Consider the following 23,661-nt stretch of genomic DNA (forward strand, 5'->3'; position numbering starts at 1 on the left):
CAAGGGGTGGAAGGGACAAGGTCTCACATGAACGGGCCTTGAGGGAGTGTGTCTCATCGTATCATGATGTGCCCTCCCGTTGAGCGTAATCAGCTGGTTTGTCCTTGTTGCGTGACCTCTCCAGATGTGGCTCAGGCTGAAGCCCGCAGGGAGAAAACAACTTCAATGGTCCCCTGGGCTGTAAAAAAAAAAATGGCTAATAGTAATTGCAGACCCTGCAAAGAAAATTCAAAGGACTAAAAAAAAAATATTGTAGATTTGGGTTCATTTCCTTGCAGGCTTCAGGTCATTTCAATCATCCCCATTTCTTACCAGATACTATTAAGAAACCATAATAACCAGGTAAACCAGTTCCAAAATCCCACATTCAGTTACTTTAATTAACTAAGAAGTCAAACTTTCAATTCAAATGATCCGATTGTGAAAACATTGGCAAAGCTTGGAGAAAGCGAGAGATTTCAGCTTTTGCTTCACTCTTTACCTTTGTCTCTTCGCATCCTTACGTGTGTCCTTGAGTGATGTGGGCACGTCCTGTGCAAGTGAGGAATAAACCCTTTTACTTTCCTTGACTTCTCCGTTCATAATATAGCTATGTACAGCACATATTGCACATTTACATAGCTCCTATGTACTTTTATAAACCTTTCCATCCCTCTTTCACAATAGAATTTTTCTGAGAAGTACAATAGTTACAACACCTATTTGTGTAATTGTACTTTTCATAAATGTATGACTATCTACATTGAATTAAACATGGAAAAATAGGTAGGCAACATTTTCAGTGTACACAACTACTTGGTAAAAGAAAAAAAAGAAAAAGAAGCCTTTAAGGTGGTGCAAGAGCATCTCAATATACATGAGTATTAAATACCAGCACAAATGACACATAAACTACTCAAGGAATTGATAAAGGTAAGAATAATGCGAAATGGGGGTGTGCTGTGGTCTGACGAGTCCATATTGTTTTTGGAAATCATGAAGTATGAGCGCTCTGGGTCAAAGAGGGAAAAAAAACATCCTGTTTTTTATTGGCGAGTTCAAAAGTACTTCATATAATCCAAAACGCATTTAAAGGCACACATAATTTAAAGCATTTAAAACATTTAAAACTCATTCAATCCCAGACAGCTACATGATATTGACATCTCTGATCCACTTAAGAAAAAAAAAAACAAAAAATGTGCGTCTATTACTTCAAACAGCAAGAAAATGTGACAATGTTAGTTTGAATGTATGTTGTGTTTTTTGTTGTATAATTGTATATTTGTTTATGTTGAATGTTTTGCTACCGTTTTGGATTCAAATGGTGTGAACACGTGCTTTGGCTCTTTAAATTCCCATTTTTTCTATACCTACTGAGCACTTAAGGCATTCTACATTCTGTTTTTAAGAGTCCTGACATTTGCTCCCAGGTAAATGATTATTCTTTTTTTTTTTTTAAATTATTTACTGAGTTTAAAATTGGTTGTGTTCATAGTATTACTTTAGGTAAATAAGTTCTAAAGGTAATTTACTAAGGTACTAAGATACTTCAGGTTTGTTTCGATTATTCAAGAAGTAATCAGTAAGCAAGCAATTACTTCAAGTAATTAATTACTAAGGTCATCAATTATTTTAGATAATTTAGCACTAAGATTGAGTTTGTCAGGTCTACTTTAGCTCAGGCTTTAATATTAAATAAGTGCTTGGAATTAAAAGTCTGTACTCTTAAAAAACACAAAAATGTGTCTTTGGGATTGAATGAGTTAAAGCCAAAGAAAAGAAGTAGCTTAATCCAATTAAATAATAAATAAATAAATAAATAAATAAATACAATTATATTTAGAAAAAAGAACGCCAATAACAAAAACAAGGTTTGGGGAAGATATTTTAAATAGGGTTGAAAATACCTAAATCATATGAATGGAGAAAAAGCAGTTTTTAACCTGGTTTTAAAAGCATTTACAGGGCTGGCTTCATTTCTATTGTGATCTTATTTTATTTTAATGTGCAGAATAATCGCTAATTTCTGATTCACCATGATATTTTTTCCTCTTGATCTGAGCTCCGCTGCAGACCTGCAAGCCCTCTAGCTTTTTATTCAATTAGCATTTTTTTTTTTTTTTATGTATACAGAACCTAAAACATTCAGTAATTTAAGAACCACTAACATAATGTGTAACGTAACATTTATTCTATTCTAGGTGTTTGTGGACATACATTCAGTAAGAATAATAACAACCAAGTGGAATAAAATGTCATTTTTACTCTGATTCGCTTCTACCTATGGAAGTTATGACCCCATTCAGTTTTGAGGGATTGCACCCCAGAGGATGTGTGCACTCTGCTCTTCCCATTAGAGCGAATCCAAACGGGTCACTGCTCTAAATGATGTATCTGGGTTACAAAAACTCCGCTGTGGCTACGCATAAACACCCAATCACAGTTAGCTAACCCTGTGGCAGCTGACCCAGAGTGACTTAAGCAAAACAGGAGCAAAGTGCTGAGTAGGGGTAAAGGAATACAAAAAAGCATTCAGCACAAAATGCATCCGACAAAAGACTGGCATAAAAATGATTGCTGGGTCTCAGGCTGGAATAACTGTCAGAATTTGGAGTAGGAGTCCATTTGTATCCTAATATGAACACATTGGGACCTCGAAGTTGATCTCCCTGAAAGTACATTTTAAAATGTAACCAAATTCAACCAAAGATTTGAGAAAAATTACACAAAAGCTCATAGCGCAACTGTGCATGATTTCAAACAAGATCAGCATACTGTGCACAACAAGACTGCAGCATCTCACAAGACTTCCACACAACAAATAAATAAATGCAACACTTTTTCCATAAGAAGGGCAGAATTTAACAGAGTAAACTTTACACCCTGACATACGAGTAATTGGTATCTGAACTTCTGGTGGCCTTTGAGTACACACATCATATATATATATATATATATATATATATATATATATATATATATATACATAGTATATATATATATATACATAGTATATATATATATATATATATATACATAGTATATATAATGTGTATGTGTGGTCTCTAACTTCACTTTTGATATAAACATTTGGCAATGTGAGATGAAGATGGTTTCACCTCTTAAATTCATTATTATTTATATGGCTTTGTACATTCACCATTTGCCTATGACTGTTGAACCACTATGTCGTTTATAGACTAGCACTGGGTCTTCTAGTTGTATAATCTTTTACAGCGCATGCCATTTTGACTCCAGACTGTTATTCATCAAAAAATGCTTTTACATTTAGTCCACCAATATTTGCACTAAGCGAGGATGCAAGTACGTATCATGCATATCACATGACTTTGGTATGATTACGAGGCTGGCTGTGAAGCAAAGCGGCACCATATTTTGATAAACTATTGTTGACTGCTCATAAAGGGCTGTTTATGTTTGAGTTTAATGTTTCATCAAGTTGTAGATGTTGTATGAAAGCACGGGTTGTAAAATACTGTCGAGAAGTTGTCTGTGTTGTTCAGTTTTGGCCTGAGGGGCTTTGTCTTGAAGCAATAGTGCATAAGATATGATGATCCTCAAAGGATGTTTTCCACCAGCCTACTCACCGCCTCCAGGACATGGCTGCCAAAGAGAGAAGCTGGTACTTGTCCTGTGATTTGAAATTCTGCATTACTTTTGACTGGAAGCTATTTTTTTCTTTCTCCAAAAGAGACTCTTGAAGCTGAGGATGTGAATTGTAACTGGCTTTGCAGCACAGCACCTGACCTTTTGATGTACAGTCGATGTGACATTCTTTGCAAATACATGAAGACCAGTAGAGCTGTAATTCAAGATAACAACTCAAGACCAGTATGTTGTCCATCCATTATTTTCTACACTATTTGGGTTAATTAGGGTTGTGGGTAACTGGGGCCTCTGCTGATTTGGGGTATAAGTTCCAAAACACCATGGACTGATCACCAGTCTGAGTACGCCTGGGGTACCGGAAGGCACTTCAGGTGATATTTTAGCAGTGTTTCTGCAGATCTCAGAGAATCAAATGTGATGCTTCCTAATGCCTTAATGGCAATAGTTCTTTCATTTCAAATTAAGAGTGAATTGTTTGAAGAATGAAGCTTCTTATAAGTCACTAATTAATGACTTTTTTCCAAACATCGTATGCCTTTATTATGCTGATTTTTATCCAGACGCACATTTTCATTAGTGACACAAATTTCCAGCAGAAAAATGAAAGAAATTATGCAACACAATCTATCTTTGAAAGTTGCTGAATAAAATACATCCAGTGATACCACTACAAATGTCGTTCTAAAGTTTAATAAACGAGGCACGGGCAAGCAAACTCGGTTTTGCTCTTGCTGCTTTCTTTTAAAAACATACACGAGCGGGCATGTATGATACCGCATGTTTTATGCTAGCGCCTAATTATACGATGTGTGTTATGTGTGTGTTAAATACAGAAATAGCACCCGCAACTGAGACTGCACCTTTAAATACGGTTCGTCTTTTGGCTGCGAAAATGCGGTGAATGGTTGTGGAATGTACAGTAGCATTAGTCAGAGAACCTTGTGAAGGAGATGTGCTTCCGGTGTTGTCACCATAAAATTTACAATCACATAAATAATCATGAAAAATGCCATTCATGTTTCGGTGTAAAACGGGTTTATTAGCTGAAATTTAAGTTAAATTACAAACTACAATTTTTAAACAATGTTTTACCCCCCAATAATTAACTCTTTTAATATTAATGTAATTTCATTGCACATAAAGGTATAACTGCTTGTGCTTGGGAGGCTCAGGCAAATCTACACCGAGTTGTACAGATTTGGCATCTTTTTTTTCAAACATTTACACCATACATCGTAAATCTGAACACCATTTTTATAATTGACATTAGTTGTTTAATGCCACCATTTTTTTTAATTTAATGGAGTTGTACTTTGTTGACAACGGTTGCTACTGCTATTTGCAAACTGTCGTCTGCTAGCTCTCGCAATGTTCTTGCGTGACCTTGATTCCGTCTACTAAAGCTTTCGGATTACGTGAACACAGCCATTCGAATATTACGTGGGCGATACTAAGAAAGATTGTAGTTCTAACACAACAACAGAAGAACCAGCTGCTAAGAAAAGGAAAGTTACACAACCTAGCTGTCAAAGTTGTAGGCTTTTGGCGTAATTCATACAGGTGGAAATACCTTTTTCATAAGATTCAGTACACCCGGCGTTAACAGGCAATCAAGTCTCTTCACATCAAAATGATACAACACTATTTTTATGATCATATGATTCTGAGCATCCAAGGCCGAGACAGATTACCCACATTGCGGTACGCTTGATTATGATTAATCTTTTAGATGCTAATGCTAAAGTCTTGCAAGATTTGCTGAAGTCTTGCACAAAATGCAGAGGTCTTGCATAATGTAACTGCCCGGGTATTTCACTTCAGAGGTTCCTCTGCACTAGAAAGCACACATTTTATCTCAACATGGGGTGTTTGATATCTCATTTATTGGCTTAGTTGAAGTTGAATTGGTTCTGGCACACACATAGTTCCAGGCTGGTTACAGTATGACAGGGGCTTTTAGGCACCATTGCATAAACGATAAAAAAAATTCTCTACCGTTTGCTGCAGGGATCTTATTTAAAGCATACAAAATGCTCTGTTACTCAAATAGAAAGAGTTTTCTTTTTTTTTTTTTTTTTTTTTAAATTTTTAGCATTCTGTGTAATGATGATTGCACCGCTAGCATGCCAATAGTGTGAGCATCCTCTTTCATCCATAAGCGATCCCAAACTGGAGTCGTACCTTCCCGCCCCGCGAGTTGGCCAGCGGCTGAGTGGACTCAATCAGTTTGACTTTCACTGCGGGGCACATGGAGCCCTGGGCAGACAACAAGGTCTTTGGGCTTGGCACACACTGATCTGAAAATTTAGTGTCCGAGTGCTGGCCAGCTCTTAAATATTTGGTTTTAATTACTGCCACAACCTTTACTCTGGCAGGTCACTGTTGAAACATAATCCCCAAGAGGCTGCCGAGCCGGGGCATCGCACCATTATTCAACCACTGAGGGGGTGGCAGCCGTTGCCTTGCTCAGGCACTTTCATCCAGAAAATGGGATACAGCCACAGTCGTATTTATAGGCTGCCGGTGAAAAAGACCAATTTGAAATGGGGAGATGAGAGACCCTTAATTATACAGCAGACTGTAAAAGTTAGAGTGAGGTGAGGCTTATCTCTCCGGTGGGACCGTTGGATTTTTGAACTTCTTTTTTGATTGCCGGCCCTACTCACCTGTCTGTCTCAGCAAGTTGTATGTGAACTAATGACGGTGCACATCTTGAGATGATTTCACAAATGTGCCTGCTATTGTCCATGTAAAGATGGAGGAGGGGATGTGATTTACTGATCTGTCGCCTGAGGCTAACATCTGCCAGTCAGTGCACCTTCTCCTCAGTGACAGTGACTATTCGGGACATTTCTCAGACTCAAGTCTTGCATCAATTATCCATTAGCGCGACTGAAATAAAAATTCACTTTCCATTTGGGATTTATTCAGCCTATCCAAGCTCAAGAGAATCTTTGTTATTTTTCCAGAGGCAGCAGCATCCCACGGTACAAAGAAATCTTTTGTAGTGATGGCCAGGGAATTTTGCCTTAAGCACACATTTTCATAAATTGCCAATGGGATATAACAAACTTTTGGCAAAGACAAATAGACTATGTTTAGATATGAACGCATATTCCACATTTATTTTCATAGTCTTTTTTTTTCTTTTTACCTCTGTGATTGCATTAAGTATACTCTGCTGAAAATAAAAGAAACCTGTTATCCTTACTGCGTGTCAATCACCCTGTAGTTAGAAAGCAATGATGATGCCGACTCACATTCACCTGCTGTTGTATAAATGGAACAAACAACAGGTGAAAAGAAGAAGCAACTAACAAGACAGGCCTTATTAAGGAAAGGTTTTAAAGGTGGTGGATATGGACCATTTCTCTCTCCTTTCTGATAGTCTCCTGGCAAGTTTTGCATTTTTTCAGTGACCTTTTCACGACTGAAATGAGGCGCTATCTGTAACCCTGACAAGTTGCTCAGGTATTGCTGCTACTTCAAGGTAGCATAGACAGTACATACACATGGGCCAGAAGCTTTGCTACTGTATGTCTCTCAGTGCAGTGTCAAATGTGTGGATGAGAGGAAAACAAGCCAGCACACCAGGAGAAGGGAAAAGGGCAGCAACAACAACCCAGCAGTAGGACCACTATCCAGAAGGTCACTGGTAAATCCCTACAATGACCTCTACCATTTCACTTATATGCATGAAGACACTTCATGAAGGTTGGACATGGGGACAACATCTATCCGTCCAGAATGACAGATTGACAGGCCGACAGTTTTCCCTTTTGATTGAGGATATGTCTGACTCCAACGTTGAGAAGCACAAAGAGAATAAAGAGCAATAGAAAACACTCGATCCCCTCTGAGCCTCTACGTAATCTTCCTCTGTACCTCCGGGAGCTTCTGGTCCGCTTACTTGTGGCACTGGTAGATGTATAGGGGTGGAGGAGCTTAGACAGGTAAAGTAAGGCAAGACCACTTAAACATTCAAAAACCGAAGATGCTTGAGGGAGGACTGACTAACTTCCAAATAAAGTCAATTACAGTAATCCAGCTAAAATGTAACAAAGGCATGGATTACAGTTCCTAAATGCAGTTGAGAAAAGAGAGGATATATCTTAGCCTGATGCCCAAAAAATAAAACGGATTCAGCAACAGCACCAATTTGCCAGTCCAATTTAAATTCAGTGTCTTATTTAAAACCCAAGTTTGAGACTGTTGGCTTTAAATAAGGCGCCAGGGGGGCCAAGTCAGCAAGGTGGGATATAGAACGTCTACTGGGACCAAACGTCATGAATTGTATTACTTTTCATTGAAATTCAAGAATTCCATTGTCATCCAGGTCTTGATTTTCTAGGACAAAGGTGGCCTTAATGAGAAAGTTTCCTTTTTGCTCAGTAGCACATTCTATAGACCTGGCTGTCATCTGAGAGCAATGTAAAGAAATACCATGTATTCTGTAGATGGAACCCAGGGTCCACAAATACAGTAAAGAAAGGAGAGGCCCTAAGATTGAACCCTGTGGAATACCATAAGATAGTAGGGCTGACCACTAATCTAACCTGATCTTGCAAATGATCAAACTGAATACTTTGTGTCATTGCAGTGTCATTGCACAGGAAAATGTCATTAAATGCTCATAACAGGGCTGCCTAGAACATCTCCATAGCATTATATTTATCCAAGAAAAAAGTGAACAGTGTGCACGAGAATTTCCTTTAAAAAAAAAAATGCTGAAAATGGGTTGAAAAATTTGACAACACACCAAAAAGACCAGGTTTCTTGAGCAGGAGATGTGCCACAGCATATTGGAAATGTTGGGGGACTAGTCAAGAAGACTGTTCTTAATGTTAAAAATTGATTTACCAATACACAAGAAAGACATGTTTTAAAAAAAGTTAAACGGAACAAGTCATATGGGGAGCAAGATGGCTCAATCTGGTGTAGCATATTCTCTAAAAGAAAATCGCAAAGAAACAGCTTCAAAGGAATTTAACACCACTAAACAAGGGATGTGGAAGAGAAGGGTCAAATTTGATGTTTGAAAGCGCTCTATCTGGAGTAAATGAGAAACTGCAGTAATCTATTGGATATTTCCGAGGAAGAGTCTGTGCAAATAGGCTAAAGATCTAACATAAATTCTTAATGCATTTCCTTTACCTTTTGGCTTATGTAGGTTCTTTGGTTGGTTCCGTTTTTCATTGTGAAGTTCTTAGAGAATCTATCACTTAGAGACTAAGAATACATACAGAATAAATAAAGGAGGTGCACGGGGGGGATACTAAGTAATATTTTGCGAATGGACTTTTAACATTGCCAGCCCAATACTAATATTCAATCATTTGATACAGTTGGTGAAAAATGACAAGGCTATTTCTACCTGTAAACATTGCAGCAATTCAGAGAGAGCTTTCAGAGGGAAACATTGGTTGCTCTTTCATTTTTTAACCGGTGTATTCCACTCTCACAACAAGGATGCTCACAAATCACAATCATAGCTAAGAAGGTGTGTTTGCTAAGGGGGCAAATATCGTTTATAGCTGTGATCCTAGCCTTTTCTGATTAAAAATGTCAGCAAGGCCCTGGAGGTGACAGATTGCAGTGTTGCTGTCATCCCTGGGTATTTTTGGTACGGCGACAGGTGCTGCATGCTGGGGAGACTTGGAAGGAAGAACGTGAAGGAGAGAATGAGAAGGAGGGAGGGAACATGGAAAGCCAGGAACGTGGAAACTGGTAGCCAAATCGGTTCATCAGCTGCCTGTGGCTATAAGGTTTCATTCTCCTCTGCAGGGACTAGACTCCAAAATGGCAAAAGGTCCTGATAAACAGCAAAAATTGGAGTGTTAAAATTTACGGGGTTCAATTTTGGGAAGTGGATTTAAGACCCACAGTGTAAAATGTTAATAGGCCTATATCATGCAAATTCAACTTAGAAGCGTTTGGCCTTGTTAGAATGCTATTTCCCTAACCCACCCCACTTCAAAGAGTTTTTCCTCCTTTCACTCATCTCTGAGCATTCCATAGTCCTCACTACCAGCCTGACCCAATCTGCTAAAATGGCAGGTCCTTACTTTCTGACATCGCAAATTGAGTACCGCCCACATACTCAATGCAGTCATTGGTGCAGGAGGACAACGGTATAAAAGGGGTACAGCAGACATACTGTGAGAAGCAGAGTTTAAGAGAGCCAGGCATCTTACTCGGAGAAAAATTGCCTACAAAAAAGGTATATTTTATAAGACATTGTTACATCTTGATAATGAATCAAGTATGCATTATATATATACAGTATAGCTACATCGAGCTTCACTTTTTGTGACCTTCAGTGGTTTGTGTTTAATTTTTTCAAAGGACTGTCACCTCACAGTAATGCATGATGCACTGAACAATCCCACGCTCAGTCTTATTGTGGTGTCTGAAGCAATCCAACAGCCCTAACACAAAATCGTGCTCAAATGAAGGTACCTTTGCTTAAAACTAAACCACTGCTCTTCTACATACTTTATAAGGGCATTCTGGCAAGTTTTGGCATGTTCACCTTTCAAATGTCCATTGCAAGCATTATCTTAGGAAAAAGATATTGACCTGAAACTTTCAGGGAGTTTTAAATGAGAAAGTTAAACATGTCAACAGATGACATTGGGCAAAAATAGTTCTTTGGCCTCAACCACCAAACAACATTATTAACCCTTTAGGTGATTATGGCAATGTGAAATTTGACTGGGTTTTTGTGTCAATAAAAACATAAATTGCCTATTGGTGAGACCCAGCGGTGACCAGAAAGGTTAATCATTGATATTATACAGTATATCAGATATCTAAAATTCTTTTGGCCAGAAAACAAATGTCAGAAACATTTTAATGGTTGAACACAAATTTGTTTCTATTTACGTTTTCTCAATAGAGTAAGTAACACAGTATTACAAGACTTAGACGTTTCATTAAATTGCATAATTTCATTATGTTGCATGCCTTAAAGTGACAATATGTAAGATTTAAACCGTTTTTGATTAAAATGAATAGATTAAATTATGAATTTAAAGAACTTGCCAAATAAATGTCTTCTTAACGACCAACAGTATGTTTTAAATGTAATTGTAGGTCTAGTTAAATTATATAACATGGGTGTGGCACTCCTTTTTAGGCATATATATATATATATATATATATATATATATATATATATATATATATATATATATATATATATATATATATATAGATAGATAGATATATAATATGACCCTTGAACAGATCATTTCATATTCACTTCCCCCCTTTAGGAAAAATTGAACGGTGTGTTCAACCTTAGCGGTTCCTTTGTACTTTTGACATATTGCTGTATTAATAATAATAGGCACTGACTGACAGTGACCTTCACGCTACCATACCTACGCTCTTTGTTATCTATAAGTGTGTTCCCTTTGGCAGACAACCTATTGAAGCCTCACAGATAGATGCAATAAAAAGGTGGCCCAGTGCCATTCCTAGTTGCCTCTGGTCATGGAATAAAGAGGACTCATCTTTGGCCACACTGGTCTGAACATTTCAGTCACATATGGACCGTGATGGCATTGCCAATGACAGACATTCCATTTGGTAGCCATGTGCTGGTTGGCATCTTGGGGAAATCCATTTCAGAGATGTTGGAGCAGGATGGGATAAGCTTTGCTCATGGATAATCCAAGATTATTTCCATGGGGATTGCTTGGAATAGTGCAATCAAGTGCCCCAGATTGAAATGTGTCAAAGTGTCCTGATGAAGACTGAGCTCCCTTTCCAAAAGGATGCTCTTATAACTAAGCCATCTGTCACATAATGAACTGTGTTCATTACAGTGCCTTAATAAGCATATGGATACATGGGGTAGGAGTCGTGGTGTCATTCCCCATTTGACATCACAATTTTCGTTAGTAGAGGAAAGTCATACAGAAATGTCTATTTGGTTCAATTAAAAAGAAAAAAATGGAACTACTGTACCATTTTTCTCGACCTGGTATATATTTCAACCCTCTTATTTTACTGCAATTTGGGTGAAATTTACAAAAATATGATAAGTCTACCCCTGACTTTCGTAGTTACCAACCGTATTTTCTGGACTATAGTCTCAAAAATTAAAAAAAAAACAAAAATGATCAGTGATAAGCCACACTGGACGATGAGCCGCAGGGTGTAACATTGGATATTTACACATAAAGATGGTGTACAGTATATTGAAGTTTTCCTTTTTTAATTTAAAGTTTTTTTTAATTGCCTGCTTATACCAACATCCTATTTTCAACCGAGTGAACACACCTGCATTTTTAGCACCAACATAATTATGGAAAATGGACAAGACTGCAAGGCAATGTACACATAATGTATGGTGAAACTGATATTGCTAAAATAAAATGTTTGACGTTTCAATGCTTTATTTTTTGACAGAGCTGAATATGAATTTGCCTAGAAGCCCTAAAAGCCCTAAAAGTCAACATTACTATCACTATCACTTTCATACGTGCCAAGAGCATGTTTCAATTTTTTGCCATTACAGGGGATTCGGAATGGACAGTTTGCTTCTGTTTTATGCAAAACATTAGTAATAATGAAATCCTTTTCTGTTTAACTTGGTATTGTATCAGTCATAAAATGTCCCAATTGTGCTCATTAGTAAGCTGCTGCCTTTTTTTGCTTTTTAATTCAGAATACGGCAGTAAGTGCCACAGCAGTGCAGTGTGAAGTTGCACACAGCAAAAGCATTTCGAAATGAATAGAACAAAAGTGTCGTCTGTTTGGCATAGCCGCAGAATCAAATCAAACATTGAATCTATGGCCGTACACCCAGTCGTCCTTCAAAAGTTGCGAAATGAATACATTAACAAAGTAGAACTAGCCAGCGATGGAATGAAATAGTTAGCAAAGTTAAGAGTGATTGTCAGCCATCTGACTGGAATTAAATTATTGATCGGCTCAAAACTGAAAAAAATGTGTGGTTCAGATGATTATTTTATCCGTCATCCATTGCTATCAACCTCTGTCAAGGCCATTTCACATTTAAGGACTCACCACAGGCTCATTAGGCAGCCCTGATGTGACAAACTCATCAAAGCCGATACGTAATGAAGAGGAAATGGGAGCTACCAGTGCGCTCCGACGGCATTCCTGATCTTCTCTGTGAAGCAAGATGATGTGGAGCCGCGCTTCTAACTGGGGCGGAATTACCACTGAATGCCTTTCACAAAGTGTGTCATGTTTGCCTCTGAGGACAGTGGCAACAGCTGTGAATGTTTGGATGTGGCAACCTGGGCCTGAGCCAAAACGACAGCAATGTCACACAAACACATACGCACGCACACGCATGACGTCGAAACAATTAAATCCAACTCGCGTTTAATGATGAGAGAAATGTGGAGCTCTAATAGTATGATCGCAAACACGCCCATTCACTTACACTGAACAATATTGCCCCACTAAATAATGAATTACCTCAGCAAACATTTTTTTAATCACTGGGTTTATTAAGCTTAATTTGCTTTGAATACCCATCAATTCGAAAGCATAAAAGAGTAACTAGTTGGACAGGTAGAGTGTTAGCCATGATAATGACTTTTAATAAGGATTCTGTTTTGTTTGTTTGATTTTATTTTTATGAGAGCCAGGTTATTTTTATTGCTCGGAGACGTATGAGTACTTCCACACAAAGGAAAAAACTGACATTTAAAACTACATTACACAAACGTTTACTTTACAATAGCCATTTTATTTGATCATTCGTGACTCATACAACTTCTACTTAGCACAATATAGTGATGGAACTGTTCACTAAAAAGAGCCATTCAAGTAACTAGCATTTTCATTTGTTTTTAGTTTATTTTAAAACATGACTGTTTTGCTCTTAAAATGAACATGAGAATTAGAGATTATTTTCAAATTGATGTCATGCGTTGTTCAATACGTTGATGGGACATAATATTATCTTCCTTTAAATTATTGTCAGTTGTAAGTACATTTCGGCAATGAGCATTGTGTTCTCTGTAATTTATTAGTAGACTTGTAAATCTAAATATACAAACCATATAGAGCATGTCTTCACCAGTTCCTACGCTCCACATCTACCCCTCCCTTTCTTCTCTCTCCACTCGGTCCCTGTTTGACGTTTTTTTTTTTTTTTGCGCTTGCTCCAAAGCTAAAAAAAAAAAAGGAAAGAAAAGACTTTCAACTCTATGGCGCCAATATGCGAAGATGACGCGTTCTGCAGAATTCTGTGGTGGGCGGGGATGAACGATTGTGTTGAATGATTCCTTGCAAAGGCATTCCATTTGTGTCCAATAATTTAGTAATTAGAGACTATTCGTTCACAGTCTAAAGTAGTTTAAATCTCTCATTTCTTTCAAAATCACATAATTGGCACATTAATGGCGCGACTGGTCACAAAAGGAATGCATGCTAACCTCCAGCCGATGTTTTTCAGAGTGGATTTAGATTCAAATTCCCTGATGTGACGTAATGCGAGTTATCACCAGGAGCTAATATCTCATTGTAATGCATTCTACAGTTGCTCAGAAGAGATCGTCCCAGACACTCACAGTTACTCCCATGGAAGGCTAAAAGAAAAGAAAATCCATGACAAGTGGCAAAAAAGATTAAAAGTTGACCAACACCAAGCAAGAACCACAGTAAACATCTGTTTCATATTTGAGCGGTGAAGAGTGATCAGATCCATCTTGGGCTTGAAAAGGTACACACCATTGGCTTTCTTTCTTTTTCGAAGATGAGAAGCGATGATATAATTTACAAAGAGGAGTCCATCTATTTTCTGTTTTGTGACTGTCAATTAGACAATACCTTAAGCTCGCCCAGTTTTTAAAGCTAAAAGTGAAGTTGATGGCTTCATTTAGCGTGAAGGAAATGAATGAAATGGAAAAGTGCATGTTATGAAGAAAGGATGTTCCATTCAGGCTAAATCATTTTCCACAGCATTCTAGAGGGAAAGAAACACTACTATGCTGAGACCACAGCCGCATTACACTGAGCAGTTAACATGTTTTATTTTTCCTCATGTCAAATACATTTTAAATGTGGTGTAAACATTCTCACTACACTGTATTATCTGTTCAATGAAAGATGATCTTTGTGTTGTACCTGACATGACACATTGTACATTGATGTTAAAATTGTTGAGTAAAAGCTACCAACAAGCTCACAGCCCTTTCTTTAAAGACCTACATTAGTTGACCAAAACAGTTTACTAACACTCATTGTGTTCCCCTTTAGTAAATACAAGTTGTTTTGTTTTTTTTTCCAAGATTTTGCTGAGGCAAACTCCTGAAACATCATCACAATCACTGCACAGAAACTAAGTCCCTTGAAATCTAATCAAATATAGTGCTTATCCTGTTCAGGCCCATGTTAATAAACTGAGGCCAGGTTACTATTCTCTGTGCTAACATTCAAGTATGAAACCTTCAAAATCATTCAGCTGAACCTTCTGTGCTGATTTTTTGTTTTGTTTAACAAAAATATGAAAGAGAATGTGTGCAGGTAGTGAAAATCTATATTGGCCCTGAAGCTATTTGAATAGTACAAAAAGATTTTACATGCAAATAATTAGCTAGCATAATATATTGAGTGACTCTTTGTTAGATATGAGTGTGTTAAAGACAAGAAAAAAACTAATTCAAACTATAAAATGTGTTATGTAAGCAGTATTCTACTAAAGCATCAGCGTATATAGTCCATAATCTAGAAAAATACATACTGTATCGCTATGAAGCTGCACATGTTGGCTGGTTGAAAAGCTTTGGTGATTATGCACACTGGATTAGAGAGGTTGTAACCAACTCTCCGACATGAGTAATCACTTCAAACTGAAGTGATTGAGATGGAGAAGGAGGAGACAGCCGCTATTTCTTTCCTCCCATTCTTGATCAAACATTTCAATATGCATTATCGTAGTTGCGGCGCACGCTAACCTCTCGCTCACCCTTAACACTTTCAAATATTGAAATTCAAAGCAAAGACAAACACAAATGATAGACGATGAAGACAGAGGATGTAAAATAGAATAAAGGTGGTAAATATGGCACATAGGAAAAGAAGATACCGATTTGTACCAGAACCTTCAACATCGCAGTGTTGACTGCACATTAACTAGCTAGCATGAAGCCAGAAATACTTTAGGTGTGCAATCTAGAATATATATATATATATATATATATATATATATATATATATATATATATATATATATATATATATATATATATATATATATATATATATATATATATATATATATATACACACACACACAAAGCAGTCAACCTTCTTTTCAAGGTAGATGTACCATAATAGGTTTTGAATGCTATTACCTGTAATTATTCCTTTAACTTAAAAAAATCAAATATGTTGCGACACAAAAATGTGAAAAGCCATCTCTTAGACAATTGGCTGTGACCTTATGTGCATTGCCTTGGGGTAGCCAGGCAACCATCTGTGGCTCCAATTAGTTATTCAGTTAGGCATTGACTTGATGCATGTGAGTGAAACCTCCAACATATTTTGTGCAAAACAATGAGGTGCATTCTTACGAGTAATGAAAATACAGCCTCGCGATTGATCGTGTTCTGTGTATTGTACAGACATGCTTTAAAATGTATTTATGAACTAGGAGCACAGCCAAGTTTCCCTAGACTGTTTTTCTTGATAAAATGGGTGTTTTTGAAGAAACACTTTAGATAATATAACTGCCACTGTACCTTTGGATAACTATAAATATCGATTGAGGTGTGTTGAGTGTGTCACGCTGTTTGGCTATCAACTGATGAATTTAAAACAGATGTTTCCACAAGAAATAATTTTATTATTTAGCTGACCTTGCAGTCAGTTGCACAGTTAGTCATAGCTGCAATAAAACTAAGTGCAACGATTCTCCTTTCAAAGTCACATGATACAGTATATGTTTTAAATAGGCTACATCTATTTAGCTTTTACTTTTGTTTCAAACCAAGTTTTCTTTTCAAACCAACAGCTAAAGTCACACAACAATATTGCGTGGTCATCATGAGTGGGACTTGAGTATAGAAGCATACATACTGCACGTAATACGTAATATTATCTGATTGGCTTACCACTCCCAGTGTGCGCACTGCACGCATTATGTGATGTTCTCTGATTGCTCTATCATTGCTAGCATAGGTATTGTTTCTGTTCCTTCCCTAATGTCCCTGTGTCAGTGGGAAATGTCCTAAGTCAGTCAAACGGAGGGCTTACCAAAGTCCTATTCTAACAATTTTACTCATTTTAGGAATGAACTGCCGTTTTATGAGAAAATTAAAGAAAATTAAACATTCAAACAAATGGTTAAAATAGCATAACAAGTATGCTCATCAATGCCCTGTGGTTTTATGGGAGCAAATTTATTTAGCATTTACCTTAATAGAGGTGCTTTAAGTGTGCGTCTACGCAGGGGTACATCTTACCAGCACCTCTCAATTTTAGCCTCTAGCATGCCGGAACTTTTTACAACATACCTGGACATCACATGAGCCCTCCCTTGTTATATTTCTCTCGCACACTTTTTAATACTCACATTACTTCATTCATTTGGGCACGCAAAAATAATATAAATAAATGAACATTTGAAAATGTTCTAACATACATTTGAATGTTCCTTAGAATGGCTTTCCCTCCGCCACACTTCCGTATTGTTCGAGGTTCTTTCTTCTGTAAAGTTCGACTTTGTAATCTGACAGTAGACTTGTGAGACTGCTTTGTCCAAAAATTTACATAATCCACAATCACAACTATTATTGTGTCACTGCGAAAGAACATTTATGCAAATTTGAAGAATACGCTGCTCGTTATTTTCGCTTATTGTCTACCCGTGTGAAATGAATGCGGTGTCAATGTTGTGTTTGATTTAAATGCAGTCTGTTGGGAGGAAATAATTGTGACTATGTGAATGGGCGTAAGGATAATTATGGCAAGGAGGGAAATAATGCAATACTGCCTTAATAGTGTTTTTCTCCATGATTAGGCATCTGCATTCACATCCAAGGAATAGGACAAACGCTGCAACGGTGTCAACATGACAGAAAGTCGTTTTGGAATCCAGAGAGGATATTATTATGTCAGTCTGCCACAGCCTGAAAAGGGCTAAGCTCAAATTGGTTTTCTTATTCATTATTAGCTACATCTGTGTCGTTTTCAGTCTCTTTTTTTAACTGCGCATCACAGTAACAAATGATCATCGTCTCTTATCGTAAACCTTGAAATAGTATTTTCACCTGAGGTTATTAGAGAGTTAAAATCATCGTCCATGTAGCCCCTGACATACTCCATGCACTCACATTTGAAAAAGTATGATCTAGACCCCATCTATACAGACAGGGGCTTCAACATTAATATCCTGTGAGGGGGTTGATATATCAACAGTGTCCTCTGGTGGTGACTCTAAAACGAGAGCGCGGCCTGTTTGTTAGTTGACACAGTCCAACTGTGTCACATTTGTGTTGCATTGCCAGAATGCCTTGACATCTGCCAAACACAATTGTAGCCAGCTGTCTGGGTAGATGGCGGCAAATTGCAAGATACCCCTCAATATGGATGATCCGGGAGAGAATTTGCAACAATCTGACCGCACACCACATTGTTAGGTCATATTATTTCGTCCATCAAGGAAACAGCATGTCACCTCAGCTTTGAAAAATATGGAGCAGATGGACTATGAAACTGGAGATTACGCTTTTATGAGCTCTCTAACGTCTCTAAAGCTTTATATTTTAGAGAAAAAATGTACCTTAAGTATGACTTAGTACCCATTATTTTTTCTCTCTCTCTCTAAAGAAAATGTATCTGTGTGTTTCTATTTCTGTGCATGGTGGCTTATGCAGAAAAGTCATCCAAACGACCTTGCATCTTCATTAATCTCTGCTACCCGCAAAGTTCAAAGGAAGCTGTGGGAAGAGCAGAGCAGACAAGTGTGTGATCTCAATCTAATTTCTGCCCTGACGTTTCCGGTCCATAGATGGTAGATCAAAAGAATCACTGCATTAATTTCAATAAAAAGGTAGATCATAAAAATCCAATTATTGCCTTCAGTTGGCTTTAGTTAAAAATGTTTTAACACCTCCACAAAACAATGTTGTTTGCATGGATGTTTTTAGTTCAGGTACAGAAAAACATTATTAAAAAAAAAAAAAAAAAGTTGATCACTAGCTAAAACCAGCTCTCTATTTTTTACATTACATTTTACATGTTTTACGTTCACTTACATTTTACAATAGACAAAGTACACAACAACAGCCACATCTGTGTGCATTACTGACAGGGTGGACATTTTTGTTTACCAGTTGTAATTTTTTAGTATATGGTGAACTTTAACTGAGCAACATGACCTGTATTTGGACTGATGAGGTGATGTACAGTTTCACACATTGGATGAGAGTCCGTTCCCGAAGACATCAACAAACATATATTCTGGTTTAGTGTTAGCGCCACTTAGTGGCAGCAAAAAATGTCATTAGAGTTGAAAGATTACAGTCAATCCTATTTGGTTTGACTTATAGCTACTAAACCTTTTAGGCATATGTAGGATTGTAAGACCTACAAAAAGTCAAAGGGAGTTATGGGCTCAGATATACAGAAAAATATTTATGTTTTTTGGTTTTTTTAGCTATGCAATTTTGCCCCGTTCTTGGACATATTTCCTGGTCTCAAACTAGTGCCTTCTTCGCTTAAACGGTTTACCCGCTTAACTTGAACTTTGGCATGAACTATTATCAGACTTAGGGGCACAAATATTCCAAAACTTGTGAAGATCCCGTGCCTTATAAGATGGGAACATCAAATTATGATGAATATTTCCTTCGCCAAGAGTGACAAAAACCTTAATAACTCAGCTGTAAGACCTTCAAAACAACTGAAATTTTGCAGGGACATTAAGAGTCATCACCTTAATACTACATTTTTTTTTCATAATCAGCTGATATTTCATTATGAAATAGTGGTCATGTTATGTCAAGCTAAACAATAACTAGCCAATATCCATGAAAATTACAAAACATTAGAATAAATGTGTATTTTCATATATGCATAGCCAAAAAACTATAAAAAAAAATAGTGAGTTTCTGAAATTGACAGTTACCCCATAATGGCAAAGTGGGCATTGCCTAGTAATTTCAGGGACACATTAAAAAGTGAAACACACTTTTACACAGCTTTGTGTGGGACAACCCAAATCCCATGGTGGGGGGGACTTTAGATGGCACTGGTGTGTCTGATATTGTTTGGCCACTTATATTATGAGTTTTATTATTCTGCTGCATTCTAAGATTCCGATAAGGACACCAAAGGTAATTTACAGTGATATTGACTCAGTTGTCATTTTGTCATTTGTTGTGCTTTTAATAAATATAACCACTGCAATATCCTCACATTTATCCAGCAGCCACGGTGTCTTCTTGTTTATCATCTGCATCAGAGATAAACCCAGCAGCTGGTCCTTCCCTCCTCCTGCTACTCATTTGCTCATATCGCCCTTACTCGCTCTATCTGCCTCTCTTTCAGCCCATCTCTCATTCTGACAGGCGTGACATGGAAGCGGTAAGCCTCACTTGTGTGCACTGGCTGTGCTACCAGGTGGCTTTTCACTGCACCTCTGCTTCGGGAGATGGAAGCTTTTGCATTATGTTTCTCAGCTCACCCTTCACCGCTCTGGATATTCTCATTATAAGTGGTATTTTTGACATCTAATGTAAAGGGAGGGCTACGTTTGTGAGGGTTTTGTTTATGTGTTGCACGAGCTTCACATTTTGCGATGTGGCACTGCCAATGAGCTGTTTTTGAAAGCGATATACCGTAGGGATCAATCCGCTTTGCCGTTTCCTCAGTCATTACCTTCGGGCAATTAGTGACTCAGCCATGAAACGCCAACATGTTGCTGCTACATCGGTGATGGAGAAAAGGTCACAAAGGTCATTTTGTAATTAAGACTCCTTCCGCCCGCCTTTATATTCTCTGCATAATCGGCTCCATCAGGGCTGAAATAATTGATTCTCCATTTATGCTAATGGTATGGATCTAGAGCATGGAGAGGCAAACACTCAGCTGAGTTTTCTTTCAGGCGTGACATTTAAAATAGGATGAAGAAAGTGTTGCTTTTCACAATGTGGGATGTTTTTCATCGGGTGTCAAAGGCAGCCATAGTACAGGAACTTGGTTGGACTACACAGACATGGACAGTGACTTATATTTTATCACATGTGTTTAATCCATTTCTGCATGGACTCTATCACACCTATTGAGCGCACGTGATAGAGCTACATTTCAGTTGCGCGCATTTGCTGTATCACCACGGCTTAATCCTTCAACGGAACGTGTGAAGAACAGAGTTGCTATTATACGCAAATATTACACATCTGAGAGCACCGGAGGTTGGTTTGAAGCTACAGAGCAATGTGTCACCCACATTGGTGTTACCACTAATGAGCAAAGGAGGAAATATGGTTGAAAATAGAGACCAGTGGCATATGGAGGGTAAAACAACTGACCTTTGGCAGATACTGCAAACTTCTTAGCTCCCATAAGGCTTATGTATCAAATATCCTTTTGTAGATCAACTTTTATCATGTCCGCCTCTCAGTTCAGCGGGCCCTGGTTCAAAACCAACTCTGGCCTTTCTGTTTGGAGTTTGCATGTTCTCCCCGTGCCTATTTGAGTTTTCTCTAGCTACTCCTCTTTTCTCCCCCAACCCCAAAAACATCAATTGGACCCTCCAAATTGCCCTTGGATGTGTTTGTGAGTGTGAGTAGTCATTCATCTCTGTGTGTGCCGCGCTTGGCTTGCAACCAGTTTAGGATGGCCCGCAAGACTGGGGATCAGGTACGAGCGCGCCAGCGACTCTAGTGTGGATAACCGGCCTTAGAAAATGTATGTTTAAATGGATATGTAAATGTGTATGCTTGTATGTATGTATGTATATGTATTTTGTATGTTTGTAGTATTAGTAGGTATATATGTATGTGTATGTGTGTGTTTTTCAACAACAAAATTGTGCTGTTATGTAAAAATGAGCCGAAAATGGTTTCAGACCATGACGATTGACAACTGCGACTCTCACTTCCCACTCACTTCTTTGGGGATACTATTTTTCCGTATTTTTGAACCTCTTGATACAGCAGGCACTTGATCCGTAATAGCATATCAGGAACTTAGTGGAGTGGAGGATGCAGTCCTCACCACATGCTCCACCGGGCGTACTGATCTGTTGATGAGCATTGTGGTTCTGTGAGAATTATGCTTTTTGGCTTGACAAGTGATTTTAATAGAATTGAGCAAAGTGAAGCACTTTTTCCTTCATACCATCAACTTGAGAAGACTTTAACAGTTTGTCAGGGTGGGAATCCTTTTTTTTTTTTTTTATCGTGGTGAGGTTTGCAAGGTTTTTACAGTGCACATCCATCTTGCCATCAGATTTCATCTTTTCTGAGAGGGATGATGGTAGAAATGTAGCAATTGTTATAGCCATATCAGTATACATTTGTCCATCCTATTTTAGCAGTCCAGTTTTCTGCTTCTTGCCAAACCAACCAAGTTAAAATACACCCCTTCAACTATCCAGTTAAAAAAACATGCAGACCGTGGACCATTGTCCTCTCAGCAGAGTTCTCCCCAGAGGAAGGTCCCAGCACAATGGAAACATGGTAGGAGATGTAGGCCAGCAATGGTGCTGTCTTATTCCCCCTGCCAATCACACAGCCCAACCATCAATCATGGACCGCCAGCCTCACATTGCAGGGGCTATTCAGACACAATTGGCCGCAGAGCCAAAAGGCGCTGACAAGAATCTAAATAGCGACTTTGATTCTGCTCTACATTCAAGAAAAAGGAACGATCATAAAAGGTCAAGAGCCCCGACTTTGTTTTAGAGACTTTGAAAGAAAATGCACAAAGACAATGACACTAAGATATGGACAAAAATATGGGAAAAGATGATAGCAGGGTAAAATGAAGTGAGGCTTTGCTGTTCTATCTTTTATTGTTATTCGCCAATGAACAAATTAACAGCGTAGTAAAATGTTAATTTGATAACAATGCACTGACTTTTTTTTATGTAAGATTGATACCTTTAAAAACAAATTTTGCCAAAACCAATCACAGCTCGAATTGTAAATGTCACATGAAAATAGGTTAGCCGCGGTGTCGTTATCTTTCCCTTTAACACATGTGATGTTATTTTCAGTGGAAAATGTGATTTTAATGCTATTATATATTAACACAAAAAGTTCTTTGTACAATTAATGATGTACAACTTGTTATATATATATTTTATACACAGCTTTTATACACTTCCGTTTGTAGAAAAGATGAGTGGCATTATGCATTGAGTTAGGTCCTGATCATGAAATTATAATGTCAGCATCCCCTGTCCTCATTTGTTAAGTTATTTGTTAATTCATTTTAATTGAGTTGAGAAAAAGTTAAATTAGCAGTGAAGCATTTCTTGTCCTTGAGCAGGCGAGACAGTTTAAAATCCTTTGACATATTCCAGTTTTCTAAATATTTTTTCTACGCCATTGTAACACAAAAGTGTTGAAGAGCATTCAGCTAAACTAATGAAAAGCCAGTAAAAAGTTCATAAAATTGGCAGCAAAAACATTGAGAAATTTCCACTTAGCCACACAGATTGGTGGCAATAGGCATGAGGGGATACTTTTGCCATTTTCAGTTGTAACACGTGAATATTTTGTCTGTAATTTGATCTTGTCACTCACCATTCTTCATTGACTATGAATAAATTCAAAAAGCATTTTTGCCACTTGCTGCTGCCGGAAAATGACATTACATGCTCAGGGATGGAGTATTTACCAATCACAGCTCAGCTTCCGAACAGCAAATGACCATGCTAAAAATGGCTGCATAAGTTGAAAATCCCTTCCCCATAGAGAGAGGAGTCAGTTAAAAATGGTTTAGCATAATTTCAGTAAGCAAGCTCACCAATAATTGTCTATACGTACAGCAATAATAAAACCGTTCCTGCATGAATAAAATATCTTGAGTCATTAATTTCCAAAA

This window comes from Hippichthys cyanospilos, chromosome 10, assembly GCF_059441005.1.
Source record: "Hippichthys cyanospilos isolate Australia breed blue-spotted pipefish chromosome 10, RoL_Hcya_1.0, whole genome shotgun sequence".
Taxonomy (NCBI): Eukaryota; Metazoa; Chordata; class Actinopteri; order Syngnathiformes; family Syngnathidae; genus Hippichthys; species Hippichthys cyanospilos.